Source organism: Triturus cristatus, chromosome 6, assembly GCF_964204655.1.
Source record: "Triturus cristatus chromosome 6, aTriCri1.1, whole genome shotgun sequence".
Classification (NCBI taxonomy): Eukaryota; Metazoa; Chordata; class Amphibia; order Caudata; family Salamandridae; genus Triturus; species Triturus cristatus.
The window spans coordinates 1,664,685,221-1,664,708,688 of record NC_140589.1 but is presented as its reverse complement, the minus strand read 5'-3'; the positions used below and the strand labels follow the sequence as shown (position 1 = coordinate 1,664,708,688).

The 23,468-nt window shown below is 43.7% G+C and overlaps 1 protein-coding gene across 6 annotated transcripts in view; it reads left to right on the top strand.

Moving 5' to 3' along the window:
- Positions 1 to 23,468, top strand: part of BICRAL (BICRA like chromatin remodeling complex associated protein) — an 834,654-nt gene that overhangs the window by 206,762 nt on the left and 604,424 nt on the right. Inside the window, exon 2 of one of the 6 annotated variants that reach the window (XM_085612821.1) lies at positions 4,364 to 4,406. The exons of the other annotated variants lie outside the window; for them this stretch is intronic. The gene's annotated coding sequence lies outside the window, so the exon portion shown is untranslated. The remainder of the gene's footprint in view (positions 1 to 4,363; positions 4,407 to 23,468) is intronic. 6 annotated transcript variants of the gene reach the window in all.

The following is a 23,468-nucleotide window of genomic DNA, read 5'->3' as shown; positions in this document are numbered from 1 at the left end:
ACCTCCAGACTATGACAGACCTCCTGCATTCACTAGGGTTCACTATCAACATGCCAAAGCCACACCTGACTCCCTCTCAAATGTTCCCTTTCTTCGGGGCTGTCTTAGACAAAGTGCAGTTTTGAGCCTATCCTCCCGAGTGGCGAGTCCAGGATATACAGGCTATGGTGCCTATGTTTCAGCCTCTATCCTGGATTTCAGTGAGAATGACTCTGAGGCTGCTGGGCCTCATTACCTCATGCATCCGGTTAGTGACACATGCCAGATGGCCTATGCGGGCTCTACAGTGGGACTTGAAGTTCCAGTGGGCACAGCATCAGGGGAATCTCTCCGACATGGTCCAGATCCCAAAGTGAACTGCACAGGAATTGCAGTGGTGGCTAACAAACCGTTATTGGGTCATAGGCAGACCTCTTTTCCTTCCCCAACCAGATCTCACTGTAGTGACAGATGTGTCAGGCATCTCGGAGAGGTGGAGATCAGAGGACAGTGATCTCCGGCGGACTCCGGACTCTGGATCAACTTGCTAGAGCTCTGAACGATTTATTTAGCATTGCATCCTACCTTCTATCAAGGGGAAGATAGTACAAGTGTTCACGGACAACACCATCGCCATGTGGTACTTCCAACAAACAGGGCAGGGTGGAGTCGTGGACCCTTTGTCAAGAGGCCCTGCATCTCCAGACTTGACTGGAACAGCAGGGCATATCTCTGGTGGTCCAAAACCTGGCAGGTTCGCTGAACACCAGGGCTGACGAGCTCACCTGTCGATGCCTACCGGATCACGAATGGCGTCTCCATCTGGAGGTAGCGCATGGTCCCTTTCAACAGTGGATATAGCCTTGGTTAGATCTGTTCACCTCTACCGTGAACGTGCAGTGTCAGCAGTTTTTCACGCTGGAGTTTCCAAGTTGACTCTCGTTCTGAGATGCTTTTTGTCTCAAGTGGAGCTCAGGCCTCCTGTACGCCTTTCCGCCCATAACACTGCTGCCCAGGGTTCTCGAGAAGATCAAGAACGGCCAGGCCCAAGTCATTCTTGTGGCTTCAAACTGGGCAGGGAGAGTCTGATATCTCGAGCTTCTCCAAATGAGCTTAATCCTCCAATCAGGTTGCCCCTTCGGGAGGATCTCCTGTCGCAGCAACAGGGCAGGGTCCTCTTCCCGAACCTGTCAACTCTGCACCTTTTTGCGTGGAGATTGAGTGGCTGCAGTTGACCTTCCTCCTAAAGTCTGTAATCTTATTTTGGCAGCCAGGCATCCCTCAACCAAGATGGTTTACGCCTGCTGATGAAACAAATTTGTAATTTATTGTGCAGAAAAGCATATTGATTCTCTTTCTACTTTTTTCTGAAATTTTGCTTTTTATTTTAACCCTTATCCAGCAGGGCTTTGCTCTGGGCACTCTAAAAGGATACCTTTCAGCCCTGTCCGCCTTTCTGCGGCTGCCAGACCAACCCTCAATATTTAAATCTCCCACTGTAAATATATTTCTCTAAGGCCTTGTACATACATTCCCACCTTCTCCTTTCATTATGCCACAGTGGGACCTTAATTTTTGTTCTCACCTTCTTGATGTGCTCTCCATTTGAACCTCTGCACAATTGCCCCATCTGGCTGCTTACCATCAAAACAGCCTTTTTAGTGGCAATCACATCCGCTAGGAGGGTGAACGAATTGCAGGCTTTGTCATTCAGGCCTCCTTACCTGACAATATTCCATGACAAGTTGGTGCTTAGCACTAGGGCCTCTTTTCTTCCAAAAGTAGTAATGCCATTCCATATGGGGCAATCTATCACCTTGCCCACTTACTATGCTCTGCCACATCCCTCTAAGGAGAGGAACAACTCCACTGCCTGTACCCAAAAAGCATATTGTCATTCTACCTTGACTGCCCAAAAGAATTCCGGGTGGAAGTTGGGGCTAAGAAAGGTCGTGCAGTGCAGAAGAAGACTATCTCATGATGGGTCGTCCTCTGCATCAAGATTTCCTACGCTTTTGCAACCAAACAGCCTCCTGAAGGCTTAAGAGCACCAGACCTAAGGCTGCAACCACAGCATTACAAAGAGGGGTTCCAGTCCTCGGCATCTGCCAGGCAGCAACGGTGGGCATCCCTGCACACGTTTACCAAGCATTAGTGCCTCGACGGTCAGGTCCGCAGGGAAGGCCTCTTTGGACGTTCTGTCTTGCAGGAATTTCCGGTCTGAACTTGCCCGTAGTCCCTCCTCCGGGTATGGTATTGCTTGGGTATCTATTCAAAGGTAAGGTATCTGCAGCTAGATGTCTCTATCAGATAAACAAGTTACTTACCTTCGGTATCGCCTTATCTGGTAGAGACCTTATCTAGTCGCAGATTCCTTACCAATCCTCCCTGCACTGTGAACAGGTTTCTAGGTCAAGGCTGATCCTTTTTAGGGCCTTAGTTCAAAACACACCAGTGTCAGTGCACTTCTTGGCTCTGCGCTATTGGCATGGAAAGTCGTGAAAAGCAACCAACATTAGCGCGCTGAGGTGCTGCCTATAGTGGAGACGCGGATGGCACTATCACGCAGACGATGCCAAGGACGTCATGCAGAGCCAATGGACGCCACCTACCGGCGCACAGGGGTATTTGTTGAAGAAAAATCTTCCGGATCCAATCTGATGCCTGGGAAATTCAAAGGTAAGGAATTTGTGGCTAGATCATGTCTCTACCAGATAAGGCGTTACCGAAGGTAAGTAACTTGTTTGTTTGTGTGTTTCTAGTTACTGTAGATCCATTGACTTACAACAATTAGAGATCATTTTAAAAATGAAACACCCTTTTAGGGTACAAAGTCCATTGTTTTTAACGTAAAAATATATATTTTATAAAGTGCACCTGGATCCTGCACATGGACGAAATACTACACTGCTCATGACTTTGATGAAGACTCTCTTGGAAAAGAACTAGGGTTACAGGTAAGAAACATTTCCATCTAGATGACTGACATACTCATTTAACTTGTACAAAATATGGGTCAGGCACTCGTAAGATGAACATTATACTACTGGTAATGATGGCGTCACTGCATAGAACAGGAGTATTTACTTAGATTCAGCCTATCTAAAGGACCTCATAAAGGACCTACTGCAAATGCTTGCATAAGGACAAAAAACACCATAGCCAAAGTCTCTGTAATACAGGCTATTCTCTCCTCTCCAAAGCTATGACATAGGATCCCTCATGTGAATCACTGAAGATAACATGATAAACTTCTTTAATCAAGTTAGTCTGCTTGCCAATAGATACGCTCAAACAGCATATATGGTACGCTTACCTATCTGTTCACCCCACAAGAGATAACAATTATAAAGAGAGGTTTCTACAAAATTTCTGACTTCCCATATCCAGTGGGCAATTAATGTAGATAATTTGGCTTAAAGTAGATCTTAACTATTTCCTACTGTAATTAAAAGGGTACACAAGCTTCAGTATACAGCTTTTTAGCAGTGCCCATTTAATTTTCTCAGCTTTTTTCAAGTGCCTCCATGGCTTATGGCTTGGAACACTTTTGAGCAGCAATTGTGCGACATGGTCCGTCAATGTCTGCACATGCCCACAGAACTGCTGATAGATGTACACATTACATGGCATATTAGTCTCACGTCTGAGAGAAGGTGACAGTGGATACTCTTTCAAATTCTTGTTGATGAAACTCTATCACCACAACGTCTAACAAGGGGTAGTGGAAACATAACTGACACGTTGCCGAACACCTTGCAGTGCTATAAGTTAGAGGGTGCAGAGCAGGAATATCGACGGAGAAATATTGTGGGACATTAATATCGCCGCAAAAATATCGTGGGGAAGAAATATCGACAACAAAAATATAGTTGACAAGAATATCGACTACAGGTAAGTAATATCAATTACAAACATATCGTTGTAATAAATATCGTTTACAAAAATATAGTTGACAAAAATATTGATTTATTAATAATGTTATGTATTTTAGTGTTTTTAATGAGAATTGTTTGTCATTTTATTATATGTTTTTGAATTTTACTAGTAATAAATTTATATTAAGTTTAAATCTGCATTTTTCGTTCCGTAGCGGATTGTGGGTTTATAGGAGAATAGGGTGGGCAGTTATTTAATTATATAGATTTAAATAATAATTTATAGTAGTTAATTTTGTTTTTTTAAATTTGAATTTTGCGTTTTTAGTTCCGTAGCGAGTTGTGGGTTTATAGGGGAATAGGGTGGGAAGTGATTTAATTATATAAAATGTATTGAATAATAGGTATGTTACTTGATTAATTAATAATAGTTTAATAATTAGTTGTTAAATAATTTAAATTAGTCAATTAATAATTAATTATGTTAATTGTTTAATTAATTTTAGGTGTGTGTTGTGGTGTTTATATGTGTAAATGGTGTGAAAGGTGGTAAGTAATTAATATTTTATTGATTAATTAATTAATAATAAATTAATTTTCATTAATTAGTAATGATTAAATGTAATTGTGTAATTAATTTTAGGTGTGTGTTGTGGATATTATAGTGTTGAATAATGTGTAATTAATTATTTTTTATTATCTTTGTTAATAATAATATATATTTAAATTTATATATTAATTATGTTAATATTGGAAATTAAATTTAATAAAAATGTTGATGGTTTTGTTTTTTATTGTTTTGGGATCCAGCGCTTTCCCTACTGTTGCACTCACTGGAGTGGGAATAGTAATTTTTACCTCTACGCTGTGGTAAATAATTTAATTACCGGAACTTAATTTGATGCGGAAAATCTATAATAATAGCTCAGTAAAATAAGAGGCAGAATCCGTGGTATTAGAGGTTCGGAACGGGCTTTATTCCAGAATCAATTTAAATTGATGAGCTCCAATTCCATCACCACGAAGGTTCAGGAAGTGAAGACCGTTACTTTATTGACGAGTAATCACTTTTATACAATAGGCATTACAGTGAAGCAAATGCAGGAGGCGTAACAATTGATAGTAAAGATAAAACATACATGCGTAGCAAAAGTGGGTGTAACTGGGTGTAACTAGAGAACGTCATCAGGTATGATGTCATAATAGGGTGGTTCCATGAAAGAATTTCGCAATGTCAGCAGAAATACTTGGCAGAGATGCGCGCGCAGCAGCATGACGTGTGATTGACGTGCAACTAGGGGGTGAAGGGGACTTGACATTTAGCTCTACAGGTGGCGACAGAAGTCTAGAGGGTCAAGTCAACCTAATCCCAAATCATATCTAACATCCTATGTTTAAAGAACTATGTTATCCAAAAGAGAAGTCTCTTAGAGTAGAATCTTATTCTATACTGACTATACTGACTATTAGTGCGTGTCCAAGCGTCTAAGTGTCTACACTAGATGCGGGGGCAAAAACCTTCCATAGTAACAGGGCTATGAATTACTTGCATAAAGACAGAGAAGCCCTGTCCTTTTGCTCGGTAGCTGGAAGAATGTTTACTTAAACTACTAGACAGGAATGCATTGGGCAGGGAGCGGAGCAGATAATTTCGAAGGTGAAATACAGTTTTTTGGCAGGCAACAGGCTGATGTCAGGCACCGTTAGCTGCGCAGAGAATGAGACAAAGTTCATGGTCACAGATGCAGGCTCAGACTGAAGCTCTCAGAGGCAGAAGGAAAGAGAAGCTTGATGGCAGAATTAGGGCCTACTTGCCTGGACTGTAAAATGGCATAAGTGAACCATATAAAGCCGGTGGCCTTTCATACTTAGGAATGGAATATCCGGCCCATTCATGGCGGATCTGAAAGAGGACATGTTGACGGTGGACGCACATGTGTTTGCGTCTTCATAACTGGAACTGGAGGGAACATACATGTACTTGTGATGTATACATGAAACCGTTGGGGTCCAAGATAGGGGACATAACTGATCAGAAAAATCCATATTTCCACATTCCCTCCTTGTCCCCTACTTGCCCGTTAAGAGATATCAATCTTCATCAATCCATCGATCTGTTCATATAACATCATTTGTTCTTCTTTTTTCTTCCGGGATGAATGAAATCTTGGTGGTGGAATACACGACGTGGCACACAGACCACAGATCGCTGGTCCACATTGTAGACATAGACAGCAACTGAATAGTATGAGAAAGCCAATACCTAGGAAGGATAGGACCTTCCATCCAAAGGTAGATAATACACTCCAAAACCAACCGGACCAAGTCCAGGTGCCTGGATTCTGGTGTATCTGGCTTACAATCTTATGAAGGCGAGTTATGGCTTTATATACAGATGGCGAATTTTCTGGTATGAAAATGCAACAACTTGATCCGATGACCCTACAGGCTCCGCCCCGATCGGCCAGGATGACGTCAAGGACAAGACGATTTTGAAGCACAACAATCCGCATAGCAGACTGCTCTTCTGTTAAATTGCCTAAGGCGGAAATAGTTTCGTTCACTACTGCTTCAAGGGTTCTAGTTAATCTACGTATCAGCTTACTATTAGTAACTGTACCTATATAGGGAAAGAGACCTTTATTGAAATCTGTGTATTTTTCCCACGCTGTCTCAGTGTAATCGACTATTGGGAGATCTCTCCTTTCTCTATTGTGTACTAAATGAGTATTTCTATGATAATCAGGAGGAGCTAGGAAAACAGGTGGCAAAAGGAATCCGATGTAGCAGGTACCATCCCAATCTAGAGGCAAACGTATATATGCCGTCTGACCACATATGAAATAGGAATGGCGGGAAGCTCTAAATGTAGACTTGCCTTGATCACTAAATTCTATTACAGTGGTGCATCTACTATGGCCCATATGTATGGAACCATTCTTTCTTACACATAATTCACCTTTTACTGGAAATATTGACATGGCTGGCAAAATTGGAGTAGCTTCGGATTCGACATTTAGGATCATGAGATTAAGCGTAAAATTACCTAATCCATACACTTCATTTTCTAGATCAGTTCCTGTTCTTTTGGGAAGTCCCTCCTTGTTAGGGTAGCAGACTTTAAGTAAAACTAAGTTCAAATTTCCCCATACCCAGTTGTCTTGATAAACTGCAGAATTCGAATCTAGGGAATTAATTAAACTAAACCATGCTCCACAGGATCCATTGTGTGTGAACGGGTATGGAAAGAGAGGTAAAATTCCTTTATAGTTCTGATAGGGAGGGAGTCGACCACATATCCAACAATTTGTAGCATTGCTAACCTGATGGGAATGATGTAACATACTAATAAACGTGTTATTGCGCAGCGCAAATCTATAAGACAACTCATGCGGAGGTAATTCACTAAAAGAATGTTCAGCAGTAACATTATAAACATGTCTAGAAATAGGATAATATGTGTGCAACAATATACTTGCAGTAATTATTAAAAGACTTAAGGAAAACAAAATTAATAACGTCACTGTGCAATGACTACGCAGTGATTTACAGTACGCATGTCGTTTCAGTTTCATCCTTCTGTTTCTTTCTCTATACAGGTCTAAGGGATACATGTCAGAGACAAATTCGACCGATTCACCTTGGAGAGGACTTAAACAATCAAATTGCCTGACTTGTTAGACCTAAGTTTTAGTTTGTATTGTTCATGGTTACTCAGTTCAACCAAAGGAAGTTTTGAGTCAATCGGTGAAGACACGCAAGGTGTGTCGTTTACGTCTGACGGTAGTCCATGAAATTTCTTGATATGACTTGAATGTATCCAGCCTTTTCGACCTTCGATCTTCACGGCTGTCCTCGTCGTCAACAATACGAGTTGAGGCGACTTCCACCTAGGATCCAGCTGAGACTTCCGATCAAAGTTCCTCACTAAGACCAAATCTCCTGGAATTACGTCATGGGGTTTCACCTCAGTGTTGTCGGGAAAAGCTGCAGCTACCTGTGAACGACAAGATTGTAGTGCAGACATCAAGGAAGCCAAGTAATCTGTCAGCATATTACAGTCAATATCAGTTATTTTGCGTGGTATAGGCGTCCCCCACATATTTGGTGGTCTGCCAAAGATCACCTCATACGGGGATAGCCCTGTTCGAGAGTGTGCTACCATTCTCATGTAAAAGAGTGCAACGGGTAAGGCTACTACCCAGTCGACACCTTTCTCTCTACAAATTTTGGACAATCTAATTTTCAGGGTTTGATTATGTCGTTCCACGAGACCTGCTGCCTCGGGGTGTCGGACACAGTGAAATTTCCACTGATAGCCTAACAAAAGTGAGACGTGTTTCATTAGTTCGGATGACAACGTCTGGCCGTTATCTGAGTATACAACACGTGGTAAACCGTATCGTGGGAAGAATTCTCGAACCAACTGTTTGGCAGTAGTCGGGGCAGTGTAATCTGAAACCGGGTATGCCTCTGTCCAACGGGAAAGAGCACAGACAACTACGAGAACATATTTGAATCCTCGACATCGTTCCATCTGGATATAATCCATCTGGAGGACTTCAAAAGGGTGATCAGGAGGCTGAAATCCACCCTGTTCCACGGGAATGCTTTTACCTGGGTTAAACTGACAACAGATCATACAGGTACGAACTTTTTGTTTAGCTGCTGCTCGTAAATGTTTGTTGAACCAAATGTGTTGAATGCTGTCTAGCATAGCTTTTTCTCCTAGATGCGCTGGACTATGTACAGTATTAATAATGACTTGGACCATTGAATCAGGAAGGAACCACACAGATTTTTCCTTCGTCATCCATCCTTGATCCGTTTGGATCCCTCCTAATTCAGTCCATTTCTTTATTTCGTCTGGTGTAGCATGTGTCTGTATGTCAATTACGTCAAGAGCGGGATCCTTAACCGTCATACAATGTGTTGGCGTCGGGACTATTGTCTTTGTCATGTCGGATGTTCGAGTTTGAGCAGTCTGCTTAGCTGTTCTGTCAGCTAGATCATTGCCTTGAGAAATGATATCAGTAACTTTCGTATGAGCTTTACATTTCATAATTGATATTGCAGTGGGTAGATGTATTGCATCTAATAAGGCATGAATGAGGGGTCCGTGCTGAATGTGGGCACCGTGAGAAGTTAAATAACCTCTCTCTCGCCACAGCACGCCGAAGTCATGTACAACTCCGAATGCATAACGTGAATCAGTGTATATGTTGACTTTTTTATTTGCGGCTTGAATACAGGCTTGTGTCAGAGCGATGAGCTCTGCGGCTTGAGCTGACAAGGTATTTATGCAATTTGTTTCAACGATTTCAGTGTCTGTTGTGACTGCGTAAGCGGCCACTAGCTCTCCTGTACCTGTTCTCATACATGAACCATCTACATATAACGTCAGGTCTGGGTCTGACAATGGGACGTCTGTCAAATCTTGTCTGGGTTTCGTCGTGATAGTGATAACTTCAATACAATCATGTGCTAGTGGGTCTGTTCCGTTTATTGGTAACAGTGTGGCAGGATTCAATGTACTACAACGTCTGATTTCTATATGTGGCTGAAACAATGTTAATTCGTAACCAGTGAGTCGCGCTATAGTCAAGTGTTGTGTTTGTGTGCGGTTCAAGAGAACCTCTACTGCATGTGGTACTTGTACTGTCAATGGATGTCCTAATACTATGGCATCGCTTTGTCTGATTGCTAAAGCTGTTGCTGCCACTGATTTCAGGCACGCAGGCAAAGCCTGAGCTACGGGATCTAATGTACTAGAAAAATAAGCACATGGTTTATGTGATCCTGCTTGTTCCTGTGTGAGTACTGACAAGGCAGTACCTTCGCGTTCTGTAACGAATAGTGTAAACTGTTTATTGTAACATGGTGTTGCTAAAACGGGTGCTTGGCATAAAGCTTTCTTTAGGCTTTCAAAAGCTTGTGTATGTTCCTGAGTCCAAGGGAGAACAGTCGATGTCGCTGCCTCCTGTGTTGTTAATTGAATGAGTGGTTTTGCTAGAAATGCATACTGAGGGATCCACTGCCTACAATATGAAGTGAGGCCTATGAAAGCCCGCACCTCCTTTTGTGTCTTGGGTATTGGCATATTAGCAATTAGCTGGATGCGATCTGGTGTAAGCTGCCTTCCCTCCTTGGACAGCGAGTGACCAAGGTAAACAACTCGCTGGACACAGAATTGCAGCTTAGAAGGGGACACCTTGTGCCCCTTTTCGGCCAAAAATTGTAAAACCGTCAGTGAGGCTTTTTCACATTCAGGTTCGCTTCTAGCGGTGATCAGTAGATCATCGACATATTGAAGCAGGGCAGTGTTGACTGGCATGTGGATACTGTCGAGTTCTCGTTTCAGTGCTTGGCTATATATGCTGGGGCTTTCTGTAAATCCTTGAGGTGCGCGTGTGAATTTAAAGCTACGTCCATTTAAACTAAATCCGAACAAGTATTGGCTTTCCGGATCTATTGGGACGCTGAAGAAGGCATTCTTGAGATCAATTACAGTAAAGAATGTGGCTTCGGAATCAATAGCTGTCAGTAATGAAGAAATGTCTGGGACTACGGGGTATTGTGGTACTATGCATTTATTTAATTCGCGCAGATCAATAACCAATCGATATACTGGTGGGGCTGTTGGATCGGTTCGTTTAAGAATCGGAATTATCGGTGAATTACATACATTGGAGTCAGTTTCCACAACCACTCCTTGGGTAATAAGCTCGTCAATGATTTGCAGTAAAGCCACTACAGCCTCTGGGGGTAACTTGTATTGTCGCATTCGTGGAAGTACCACTCCTGCCTTTAGTGTGACTCGATATGGTGTAATGTTCATGCAACCAACATCTGTAGGGCCTTGTGCCCACAAATGTGTCGGTAGAGTCTGCAGTCGGTGATCCATGTCTCGGGACACGTAGTGCCCTTTGAAATCACGTAAAAACAATCTTACTCCTTCCGGAGAACAACATATTATAGCTCCTAGAGCTTTCAAAGTTTTTATGCCTAACAGGTTTTCTGGACATGATTTAGTAAGTAATAAATCTGTAGTTCGTGTCAAGGGACCAATCGTAAGTGGAAGAGGCTGTGTTACTTCGTTAATGATAGGTTTTCCTGAAAAGCCAAGGGAAATATTCTGTGTGCCTGAGAGGGGTGCCCCTGGAACTTCACTACGTTTTATTGTTGTTCGGCTTGCCCCTGTATCAAGTAAGAATTTTCTATCTTGGCCTAATAGTTCACTGTGTACATAAGGTCCTTCTTGATCTACAGGGACCTCAATAAGGGGTAAGCCAACTTCCCTCTCTAGGCTGTTTCATGAGTATCGTTGATAATCAGGATAGTCATACTGTGCGGTCTGATACATCTGTCGGGTCGTAGTTTGTGTGGCAGCAATAGGCTGCGGTGGTGGAGCTGGCATAGACTGTTGCGGAGCTGGCATGGACTGTGCATGCTGCGGGGCTCCTTGTTGGTTCTGATCCTGTCTAATTGGTCGTGGTCTTTCTTTTGCGTTACCTATGGCAATATTATGTTTTAAGACTGGACAATCGTGTACATAATGACCTGGCTGTTTACAATAGTTACATGTCCCTTTAACAGGACCTGTTGAACCACTGGACTGTGTTATACCCTTCTTATGACCGTCGGCTGGCACTGTCTGGGAAACTAGCATTTTCATTTTCGTGTCTTTCATGCGTCTATGTTCATGTTCTTGTTCTTCTCTAATTCTATTGTGATGGTACTGTAGCATTTGTAACATTTGTGACGGAGTGTTACCTTGCCAGGTACTCTCGAACTTCAATATTCTATTCTTAACTTGGGGCAAGGCATTTTCAACTAACTTTGTCACAAACAGATGTGGATACGACTCGCTACTTGCTTTTATTCCACTATTTATACCAAAACATTTCTCAAATCGGGAATAGAAATCACTAGTGTCTTCATCTGATTTTTGTTTACAGGCTGAGATTGCACCCCAATCTTCCTTTTTCGTAGTTAATAAACGTGGCAATACCTGTACTAGTAAACCTGGTAGTGCTTTGGTCTTGTCCCCGAGCCCTGAACCTGGACCTCGAGCTTTTTCTTCGTTTTCTAATGCTGTCCAATCTATCTTCTGGTCTCCCACCTCCCAATCCTTTTCCTTGAGTTTTTCGTAAATGCCCGCAGGCATTAATACCTTCAATATTGTCATAATGTCGGGGTAGGTATATTCTCCCATTAGTAACATATCTTTAATTTCACGGTGGAAACCCGCTGGGTCTTTGTCATGACTGGGTACCACTTTCTTCATTTCTAATAGCTCTATTTTGGATATGGGTATGTATACAAACACACGTTTAAACTCATTGTCATCACCCTTTATCGGGTGCACTTCTCGTAAGGGATTTTGTCTATCCATGTAATACGTCGTTCTTTCCTTGATGGGCAGTGAGACATGTTCAGGACATACAAAAAGAATGTACTGCCTTCTGGATTCTAGTATTTCTCTAATTAACTTAGTACCGGAACCTCTCCATTTATTCGTGAGTAATTCAGTCAATATATCAGGTAAGGGGCCAGGATCGGAGTGTTGGCTTTTATATAATATAAGGAGTTGTTGAATCATATAGATACCAGCTAAACGCTGTTCATCTGGGGCGAGGTTCAAAAACGTATGCGCTAGTGTATCATCACCATATTTTCCAGGACTATCAACCCAGTGTACGGCTGACCTGGCTAATTCTTGTTCGTCCATAGAATCGAGTATATGATAACCCCTTCGTTCTCGGAGTAATTTGTCAGCGGCTTGGAATGAATGTTCAGGAGACCTTATATTTATTATAGGAGTTTGGAATTTTCTGTTATTATCTGGACGTATCGGACATATCGGATCAGTAAAGCATCTAGTATTATTGCAAGATCTTCCTCTACCTACGTAGGCCATGGTTTCTAACTGTCCTGTGGGCAGTTCTAATTCTTCCTCGTCCTCAGTTTGTTCAGGTTCATCTACTGCTAATCTTTCTTCGTGTATTCGTTCTATTTCTTTGCGGATCTTTCGGCTCATTGCTACTATACATGATCGTTTATCGTGTCTCCCCTCTGATATATTTTTACCCCATGTGGTAAGAATTTGCATGTCTTCCGGATTTACCCCTGGCTGATCTTGATTTCTGATCACACAGTTTATGAGGAAACGTAACAGTTCCCCCTGTATTTCCACCTTTTGGTACTCCATGGCTCTGTTAATACTCTCAGGGTCTCGCCCTGACTGAACAAAATGATATATATTTTCTAAATGTGCAGTCATTCCTGGTAGCTTTCCTAAGTACATTGCAGCTCGTCGGATACGTAATGATGCCAGCATCATTTCGTCCCCTTTTCCGGGTACAGGGTCATATCTACAATCTATTAGAAGTTCCTTGAGCGTGTTGGGAGTTACTAGTTTGGGTGTACGTTGGTGGGCTAATTCTTGAAAGGAAAGTTTATTTGTTCTGGGTGGCGTAGAATAAATGCTTGATGTACCTCCGGTAGCACCACCTGGGGTGCTGGATGTGAAAGGATTTGTTGAACGGGATATAGCAACCATAGGTGTGGATGCAGATGTAGAAACAGATGTGCTTGCCGGAGCTTGTGTCGGAGTGTGCTGTTGCGGAGGTACAGACGGAGGAGGGTCTTGGCGTTGAACCCCCTCGGCAGACGGTCTATGTGGCGCAGCGTTTGCATACTCAGGAGCTGCGTCATCTAAATAAGAGGAAAGAAAAACATCTTCTGCGGATCTGGGATGCCCTTTGGGATGTACTTTTATCGGGAACAATGGGGGTGGCAAGTCTTTTGGTATCTCCGGAGTAGCCTTAGGTAACCCTTCGGCCAGAAGAGGATACATACCATTCACGAGGGCATTTCTTTGTCTGTCTGTTTGTTCTGACTTTACTCGAGTACCTTCTTCAATTAATACACTTTCTCGAACTTTATTTGAATTCTCCTTACTTTTCTCTTCCTGTCTGAGCGCTTTCTCTGTGCGTCTATATGATTCTTTACGCCATAATTCAATGGCATCTTTCTGTGACTGTCTAGCTTTCCTTTTCAATAATTCTTCTTCCACTTTCATAATGCAATCTGCATCCCAGGTCCCCGCTACGGGCCACCTCTGACTTTCTGGTAATCCCTTGGTGTAGTCTACCCATAAATCAAGAAATAATATGGCGTCTAGGCCATGTTTATGATACATGAAGTACCCTGGAGTGTCCCTAGGAGGAATGGGAACAGCTTCTTCGAGTACCCCTTTTCTAGTTGTGATCTGTCTTAATTTCGAAAAGAGCGGCATATTGAGAACTGATCTGATACCTAATTTTGAACACGTTTTAATACCATAAAACACAATAATGAACAGTCATTCACACCACAATATACAGAACGTATTTAAAACACTTTAACATTTAACATTTAATGAATAAACAATGATGGCCATTTAGGGAACTAGTCACTAAGCATAAAACTCGATACTAACTAGGTAATTCTGAATTATATACTAGACATACTTGATATACTGCTAAACAGTACAGATACACTGCTGAAACAGTGCAGACCGGATTTGTGTACCCAAACCCGTCTTGACCGGCACAAACTATGTGCACGTCAGAACGCCTCCCCGATAATGGTACTCACCGGGTAGCTCGGAACGGAAGGCCTCGGAACTGAACTGAACTTGAACCGGACTGGACTGGACTCGGAACTTCGGAAACTTCGGAAACTGGTGGGCCTCTGTATACCTCGGATCTTGCTCTCTCGGCTAGGCTCTGGTCGGGATACTTCGCACTTCTCACCGCCTCGTCTGGGTGTTGATCGCAGCCTCAGTTACCCCCGCTCGGCAGGAGGGAGATAGAGGAAATCCTGTGGGTACGCGTTGTTGTCCGTCCAGCTGTGACAGGAGACCGGGCCTGCAACGCACCGCCGGCGCGTGAGATGAGAAAGTGTCCCTGTTCGGGCGCCATTTATGTGGTAAATAATTTAATTACCGGAACTTAATTTGATGCGGAAAATCTATAATAATAGCTCAGTAAAATAAGAGGCAGAATCCGTGGTATTAGAGGTTCGGAACGGGCTTTATTCCAGAATCAATTTAAATTGATGAGCTCCAATTCCATCACCACGAAGGTTCAGGAAGTGAAGACCGTTACTTTATTGACGAGTAATCACTTTTATACAATAGGCATTACAGTGAAGCAAATGCAGGAGGCGTAACAATTGATAGTAAAGATAAAACATACATGCGTAGCAAAAGTGGGTGTAACTGGGTGTAACTAGAGAACGTCATCAGGTATGATGTCATAATAGGGTGGTTCCATGAAAGAATTTCGCAATGTCAGCAGAAATACTTGGCAGAGATGCGCGCGCAGCAGCATGACGTGTGATTGACGTGCAACTAGGGGGTGAAGGGGACTTGACATTTAGCTCTACAGGTGGCGACAGAAGTCTAGAGGGTCAAGTCAACCTAATCCCAAATCATATCTAACATCCTATGTTTAAAGAACTATGTTATCCAAAAGAGAAGTCTCTTAGAGTAGAATCTTATTCTATACTGACTATACTGACTATTAGTGCGTGTACAAGCGTCTAAGTGTCTACACTAGATGCGGGGGCAAAAACCTTCCATAGTAACAGGGCTATGAATTACTTGCATAAAGACAGAGAAGCCCTGTCCTTTTGCTCGGTAGCTGGAAGAATGTTTACTTAAACTACTAGACAGGAATGCATTGGGCAGGGAGCGGAGCAGATAATTTCGAAGGTGAAATACAGTTTTTTGGCAGGCAACAGGCTGATGTCAGGCACCGTTAGCTGCGCAGAGAATGAGACAAAGTTCATGGTCACAGATGCAGGCTCAGACTGAAGCTCTCAGAGGCAGAAGGAAAGAGAAGCTTGATGGCAGAATTAGGGCCTACTTGCCTGGACTGTAAAATGGCATAAGTGAACCATATAAAGCCGGTGGCCTTTCATACTTAGGAATGGAATATCCGGCCCATTCATGGCGGATCTGAAAGAGGACATGTTGACGGTGGACGCACATGTGTTTGCGTCTTCATAACTGGAACTGGAGGGAACATACATGTACTTGTGATGTATACATGAAACCGTTGGGGTCCAAGATAGGGGACATAACTGATCAGAAAAATCCATATTTCCACAACGCTATCCAACGCTTTCCCTACTGTTGCACTCATTGGAGTGGGAATAGTAATTTTTACCCCTCCGCTATCCAGCGCTTTTCCTACTGTTGCACTCACTGGAGTGGGAATAGTAATTTTTACCCACCCGCTATCCAACGCTTTCCCTACTGTTGCACTCACTGGAGTGGGAATAGTACATTTTACCCCTCAGCTATCCAGCGCTTTCCCTACTGTTGCATTCACTGGAGTGTGAATAGTAATTTTTACCTCTACGCTATCCAACGCTTTCCGTATTGTTGCACTCATTGCAGTGGGAATAGTAATTTTCACCCCTCCGCTATCCAGCGCTTGCCCTACTGTTGCACTCACTGGAGTGGAAATAGTTAATTTTACCCCTCCCCTATTCAGCACTTTCCCTACTGTTGCACTCACTGGAGTGGGAATATTAATTTTTACCTCTACGCTATCCAGCGCTTTCCCTACTGTTGCACTCACTGGAGTGGGAATAGTAATTTTTACCCCTACGCTATCCAGCGCTTTCCCTACTGTTGCACGCACTGGAGTGGGAATAGTAATTTTTACACCCTCGCTATCCAACGTTTTAACTACTAATGTTTTTATTTTGTTATTAAATGTATGTATTATTCTTTTTTAAATAGTTTAATGTGTTAATTACATATAAAATATTTTATTTTATTTTAAATTGTTTATATATGTGTTTATTTTATTTTTATATAATTAAAGTTTATAAATTAAATCAAGATAATAGTAAAAAAATATATGATGTGTACACATTTGTTTGTGTTTATAATTATTAAATTAAGTTTATTTGTTATAATTAGGTAAAATATATATTACATTTAATTTGTTTTGTTAATAATATTAATATTATTTAATTCATTTTATTTCAGTTATGTTCTTTTTTAAAGTCGATATTTTTTACATCTATATTTTTTTACATCGATATTTTTGAGTTGATATTATTGTACTTACCGGTTTAAGTATAGGGAATCGATGCGTACAGCCACGATTGTAGTGCTTCCAAAAGAGGGCAGACCACCGCAGGCATGTAGCTCGTATCGTCCTATCTCCCTCATAAATGTGGAGACCAAGATATTGGGTAGAATATTGGCGAATAGGCTAGCCGTGGTAATCGGTGGCCTCATTCACAGGGACCAGTCAGGTTTCATGCCTAAGAGGTCGACAAGGTTAAACCTGCGAAGGCTGTATAATTGGTTGGAGGTGATTCATGACCGGTAGGATCCACACCTGGTCCTCTCCCTTGATGCTGAAAAAGAATTCAACACTGCCTACTGGCCTTTCCTAATGTCTGTTATGGAGAAATTTGGATTCGGTCCGGTATTCAGGCGATGGATAGCTGTACTTTATGAGACACCAGTGGCCAGGGTTAGAGTCAATGGAGTACTGTCACGGGAATTCCCAATAGGCAGGGGCACCCGACAGGGCTGCCCGCTGTCGCCCCTGCTTTTTGCTCTGGTGTTGGAGCCACTCACCAGTGTGATCCGATTGCACCCCGACATTACTGGATTTAGGAGTGGAGAAGAAGCAGAGACTGACAAACGCATATCTTTATATGCGGATGACATATTATTGTATGTCACAAACCCGGAGATGACACTCCCCGCAATAATGGGCTGCTGTGAGATATATGGTATGCATGCGGGATACAAAATTAACTGGGGGAAATCTTATCTGTATCCTGTAGGTGAGGGCGGTGGCCATGTAGTCTGCCCAAGCCAACTTCAGATAGCACGAGACGGTATAAGATACCTTGGGATATATGTTAAAACGAATATGGCGTTGGCTCGCAATCTTCACAGGGTGCTTAGGGATTTTCGAGCGGATGGTGAAAGGTGGAAGACTCTGCCACTAACGCTGCTTGGTAGGGCAGCGCTATATAAGATGATAGTGCGCCCAATTTTTTTGTATGTGTTGCAAAACACTTACCAACTTATACCGACTGAGGTATTTAACAAAATTGATGATCTGCTCCGTACATTTCTCTGGGGAGGGAAGCCAACGAGGATAGCGCTGACGACGTTGCAACGCAATCAGTACAATGGGGGTATATCCCTGCTTGACCTTAGGGCACACTAGTGGGCAGCGCACTTAGTTGTTGTGAATGAATGGCAACATGTGGAGAGGGATCACCCCACATACGTACTTGAACGTACTCAGTTAACCTAGCGCCCATATACACACTACCTATATGGGGGTAAAGGAGCTGTCAACTCCTTACTGCGACACAGATTGTAATAGCAGCCTGGAAGCAGGCTGAGAGACAAATGAAATGGGATGATCGAGTCACTAAGGAAACCCCGCTCTGGGTGGGTAACCGACTCCCGGAAATCGCAAAACTATGAGGTTTCCAGCAATGGGACTTACTAGGTATATCGCAACTTAAAGACATATTATACCGTAAAGAGCTAGTTATATTTTCGCATCTTCAGGTCGAATATAATATGAATAAATCTCAATTCTATAAATATATACAGCCGGCCCATGCATGGCGAGCGCAACATGTAGACACCACTGGCATTCCCGAATATGCACCGCTGGAGGGGCGACTCCTGATGGGAGAGCTTGTAGAAAAGGCTGTTTCCTGGACATATAGGACGCTCATTAATAACAAGCCAGACACTTTACAAAAGCTGCGGGCTAAATGGGAATCGGAGTTGGGTGAGATGGAGGACCTGGACTGGAAATGGCGTTGATGCACCCCCGAGAGGTGGCAATCAAATCTAGGCTCCGGCTGATCCAATTTAAATTTCTGCATAGAGCGTATTATGACAGGGCACGACTGCACCGCATAGGTAGGGCAGAAGCACCAGATTGTCTGCGCTGTAGAGCGTCGGCAGGTACATTCTTTCACACAGTGTGGGAATGCGCTCAGATTTAGAGATATTGGAACATCCTGTTAGAGGAGCTTGGACTTGTGGTGGGTGAGATGATTCCTCTTAACCCTCAGTTTGTTCTGCTGGGAATATCTACTGAAATTAATCTCCCCAAACCCAAGTTGACTCTGCTTCAATTGGGATTAGTGGTGGCAAAACGCGACTTGGCCAAGGCGTGGGGGACAACGGCGATTCCATCTCTGACAGAATGGAAAAACAGCATGGCTATGTATATGTTGGGAGAAAAGACGACATATGAAGTACGGGGTTGCCCCAAAAATTTTTGGAAAATATAGAAGCCATGGCTCGCACACTATGGGCTTTCACTCTCTGACTCACAATGAGCCCCCCGCGGGGGTGCACGGGTTGTGCTACCGTAAGGGGCCCAAAGTAATGTATGAGTATGACGCAACTATCTGATTGTCGATCACTGTCGTTCATGTATTATGCTTCTGCTACATTGACAATGTAACCACGTTTCGCTGCTCGACGATGTTTTTGTAATGTAATTAAGAAAATGTTAATAAACCTATTTATAAAAAAAAAGAGTATAGGGAGTCGATATTTTTCTTATCGATATTTTTACATCGATATTATTTTCATCGATATTTGTTACATCGATATTTAAACATGGAACCAAGTTAGAGACCTATTAATGTACTTAAACAGATTTTTAAATGCCTAAATCAAGGTATCAGCACAAGCTAACTGCATGCACAGATGTCAGGTGATCTTCTGTAGGTATGCCTTAACTGGTGCAACATGCCAATTAAAACACAACTACAAATTCTTGATGACTAAAGTTAGTGACAGCCTGATACATCGCTTAATTTACTGGTAGTAGTAATAGCGATGCCAGTGGTTATGAACTCAATATGTGCTTCTTTTGCAAATTATGGCAGTTACATGATTCTCCCTAGCACCCAGTAGCTGAGAGGAAGATACAGGGTTCCCTTTTGGAGGTAGTAAACCACCTGTCCTGGTGTTGCTCCATAAAGGACAGTCTTAAGATAGTGACTTTTTTGCTCCTCAGGGACTTTGAGGACTATTGTACAAAATGATCTTCCTAGGAACAGCCCATTCCAGGAGTAACCCTTTCCAAAGCAAGCCAATGAATTGTTTTCAATTACTGGGACAGATGCAAATGCTTTTTATTCCTGAAATCCCCAATCATGCATGAGTTTGTGAGAGAATCTTTGCTAAAATGATGCTAGTACCTCCCAATCCGCTGTGATATGACCCAGTGTGAGATGAAGGCCTCTAAAGACATTCTGTCACTGCAAGAGTCTGTGTTTGTATTTGGTTTTCTGCATGTTGACGCAATCATTCATTTTTTGCCCAGCTTTATTTCCAATGTAGATTATCCGCTTGTGGTAAAATTGTTTGCTGCCATGTATTGTATCCTTTGTACCCTTTGTATGCATTACGCCAACAATATGTTTTTTACCAACATGCTCCATATATTAGCCTGGTGCCCTAATTTATACACCGTCTTGTATGATTTATGCATGAGTCAACCTGTGTTTTAAACTCCACCTACTATGTTTCTTCTAAACAGTTTGTCCAACTTGTTGAAAAGCAGGTACTGCAATGAAAGTGTGTTTTCTTCAGTGCTCTCTCATCTTTATAACGTTCACACTAGTGTCCCCACCTCATAAGCCATGTTCTAAAAATATACAGATAAACATTAGTGGAACCCAGGTGGCAGTGTTGGGAAAGAGGTTATGCATGAAATGTATGGCTTATGGAGAGATATTTGTGAATATAGCTGGCTTTTGCAAGCATGAAATGTACAACATCCTTTTTTGAGGGCAGTTTCTGTTTTGCCCTATTTGCAATTAATTTCTCAACCAATTATATTGTATGATGAGCAAGACCTAAGTGCTCGATATTGCCATAAATGTAAGTAATCCCTGTTCTTACTTTCAAATTATGTGTGGCCTGTTATATGCAGATGTCGGTGACAGACCTTCACTTGGTATGTTTGTGGTGCTTGGAGCCGGGGCATTACTCCAAAGCGTGTGAGGACTGCAGCGCCATGCACACTAAGGTGCTGAGGGAGCGATCCCTAAAGCTCCTCGCCACCTGACATTCGACTCCATGACACTTGCGGCCCCATTCGCGTGGGAGGGCAGAGCCCCCCCTAACATTAATTGCTTCAATCATAGTCTTTAAGGAAGTGTGGGTAGGCCCCGCAAACAGAAGAAGTGGTTGGGGAAACGTTTGGGAAGGGTCTGTGGACCCTTATGGAGATGAGCCAGTTGAGGAACAAGACAAGTGGTATGAGGAACTGGGTGAGGCCAGTGGGTTGGACATCCCACCTGACACTGACCTCGTTTCCTTTCCTACTGTGGCTACAGAGGAGGAAGCCTCATTTGCAATGGTGGTACGCAGGGCGGTTGAGGCCCTGGACCTTAACCTACCCTCAGTGGCAGTCAAGACTAAGTCTTGATGGAGGGGCTTCAGCCACGAGTCACCCTCTCTGAACTCTTACTCTCATTCAATGAAGCCCTTATGGACGTCTTACTTGGGGCCTGGTCCAAGCCCTGCACATCGGTTCCTGTGAATAGGACGATTCCCTGCCTCCAAGTTTCCTTTCCCAGTATCCCACCCCAGAAAGCTTGGTGGTCCAAGCCTTCTCATCCCGTATCCACCCTGGGGTGTTCCCTACTACTCCACGGGATAGGGAATCAAAGAGGCTGGGCATTCTTGGTAAGAAAATGTTCTCTTTCACCAGCCTGGCACTGCGGTCGATGAACACTGCATGCCTATTGGGCCGGTGTTCTCATACACTATGGGATTCAGTTGACCAAGTGCTACCTATGGTCTTGGAGGAGGCCTGGGCCATACTATCTTAGGCTGTTGCTGATGGGAGGGATGTGGCTAAGTTCACTTTCCGATATGGACTTGATACGATCGACTCACTAGGCAGAGCGACTTCCTCGTCAGTGGGCTTGCAGTGCCACACCTGGCTGAGAACATCTGAATTTTTAGGAGGTGTCCAGGCTTTCCTCATGGACATGCCTTTTGATGTCTCTCGCCTATTTGGAGACAAGACAGATTCAGCGCTGGAGCGCTTCAAGGACAGCAGGGCTATAGCCAGGTCCTTGGGCTTGTCTATGGCCCCTGTTGATCCACCCACTGGCCCTTTCATGGCTACGAAAGGGGTCTGCAACGGTGCCTATATACTCCAAGCCACCACGGCCAGCAGGCCACCCAGCCTTTTCGTGGCCTGCGGCATGGGTATCATAGACAATGTGGAACAGGCAGCCAGCGCTCGGGTCAGTCTAACCCTCCCCCCCACACCCCCGGAAGCCGCTGCCTCCAAGCCTCTTTAGTTCACCCTCATACTGTCATGAGCATCCAGTGGAAGGCAGGATACACCATCACCTTCCCCGCTGGCGGTCAGTAACATTAGACCATTGGGTCCCTCCCCTTTGAGACAACCCCACCACCCATGCCACCCACTTACAATCGGCTGATGGAGAGCCATCTCTCCTAGGTCCATCAAGAAGTGCAGGTTCTCTTGGCCAAGGGAGACATAGAGAGGATGCCTGAATCAGAAGTAGGTCATGGTTGTTATTCCCGCTACTTGCTGGTGCCAAAGAAGGACGGAGGACTGCGTCCTATTCTGGATCTGCGCCTTCTCAACCTCTTCCTGAAAAAGGCGCAGTTCAGAATGTTCATGCTTGCCAAAGCTTTGTCTGCCATAGACCCAGGAGACTGGATGGTAGTGTTGGACTTGCAGGACACATATTTCCACATCCCTATCCTTCCGGCCCTCAGACACTATCTACGGTTCACAGTGGGCCAAGAGAACTTTTAGTTTGCAGCCCTGCCTTTCAGCCTTACCAGCACCCTTGGGTGTTCACCGAGGTGATGGCAGTGGTTTCAGCTCATCTGCGGAAGTCGGAGATTTCAGTCTTTCCCTACCTCGATGACTGACTGCTGAAGGCGGGCGCGGCCCAGGCAGTTCAGCCAAGCTGTTCAGTGAGACTGACTCTGAAGCTATTGGGTCTAATGGCCTCCTACATCCTGCTGGTAACATATGCCCCCTGGCATATGTGGGCTGTACAGTGGTGTAGGAAACTGGACTTTGTTGCAGTAACCCCACACTTTTTGCCTGGTATAGGATGCAACTTTGAAAGTTTACTGGGTTCCGGTAACCAGTTCCCCAGTACCACTGTTCTTTCCCTAAAACTGTATCATTGTTCCACAATTATCTGAAAGAAACACGTTAGTTAGATTCCTCACCTTAGAATATCCCCAGGCTTCAGGCTGGATCCGGAAAGATTTTTCGTCAGCAATACCCCTTGCGTGTCGCTAGGCATCGTCTGCGGCTCCGCGTCCGTCGTCGGCGTCGTGCGCCGGAAGGACGTCGTCGGAGTACTTAGACGCCGCCCTCGCGCGCTGACGTCAGTACTTCTTTTTTCCGCGCCAGACAGCGCAGATCCGGGAAGAGCTTACCCCTTAGTCAATTTGTGCCCAAAAATTTTTTGGGGACTCTTTTTGGTCTTTGTCGACTCGACTCTGGTGCCGATAGGATGCCTGGATTT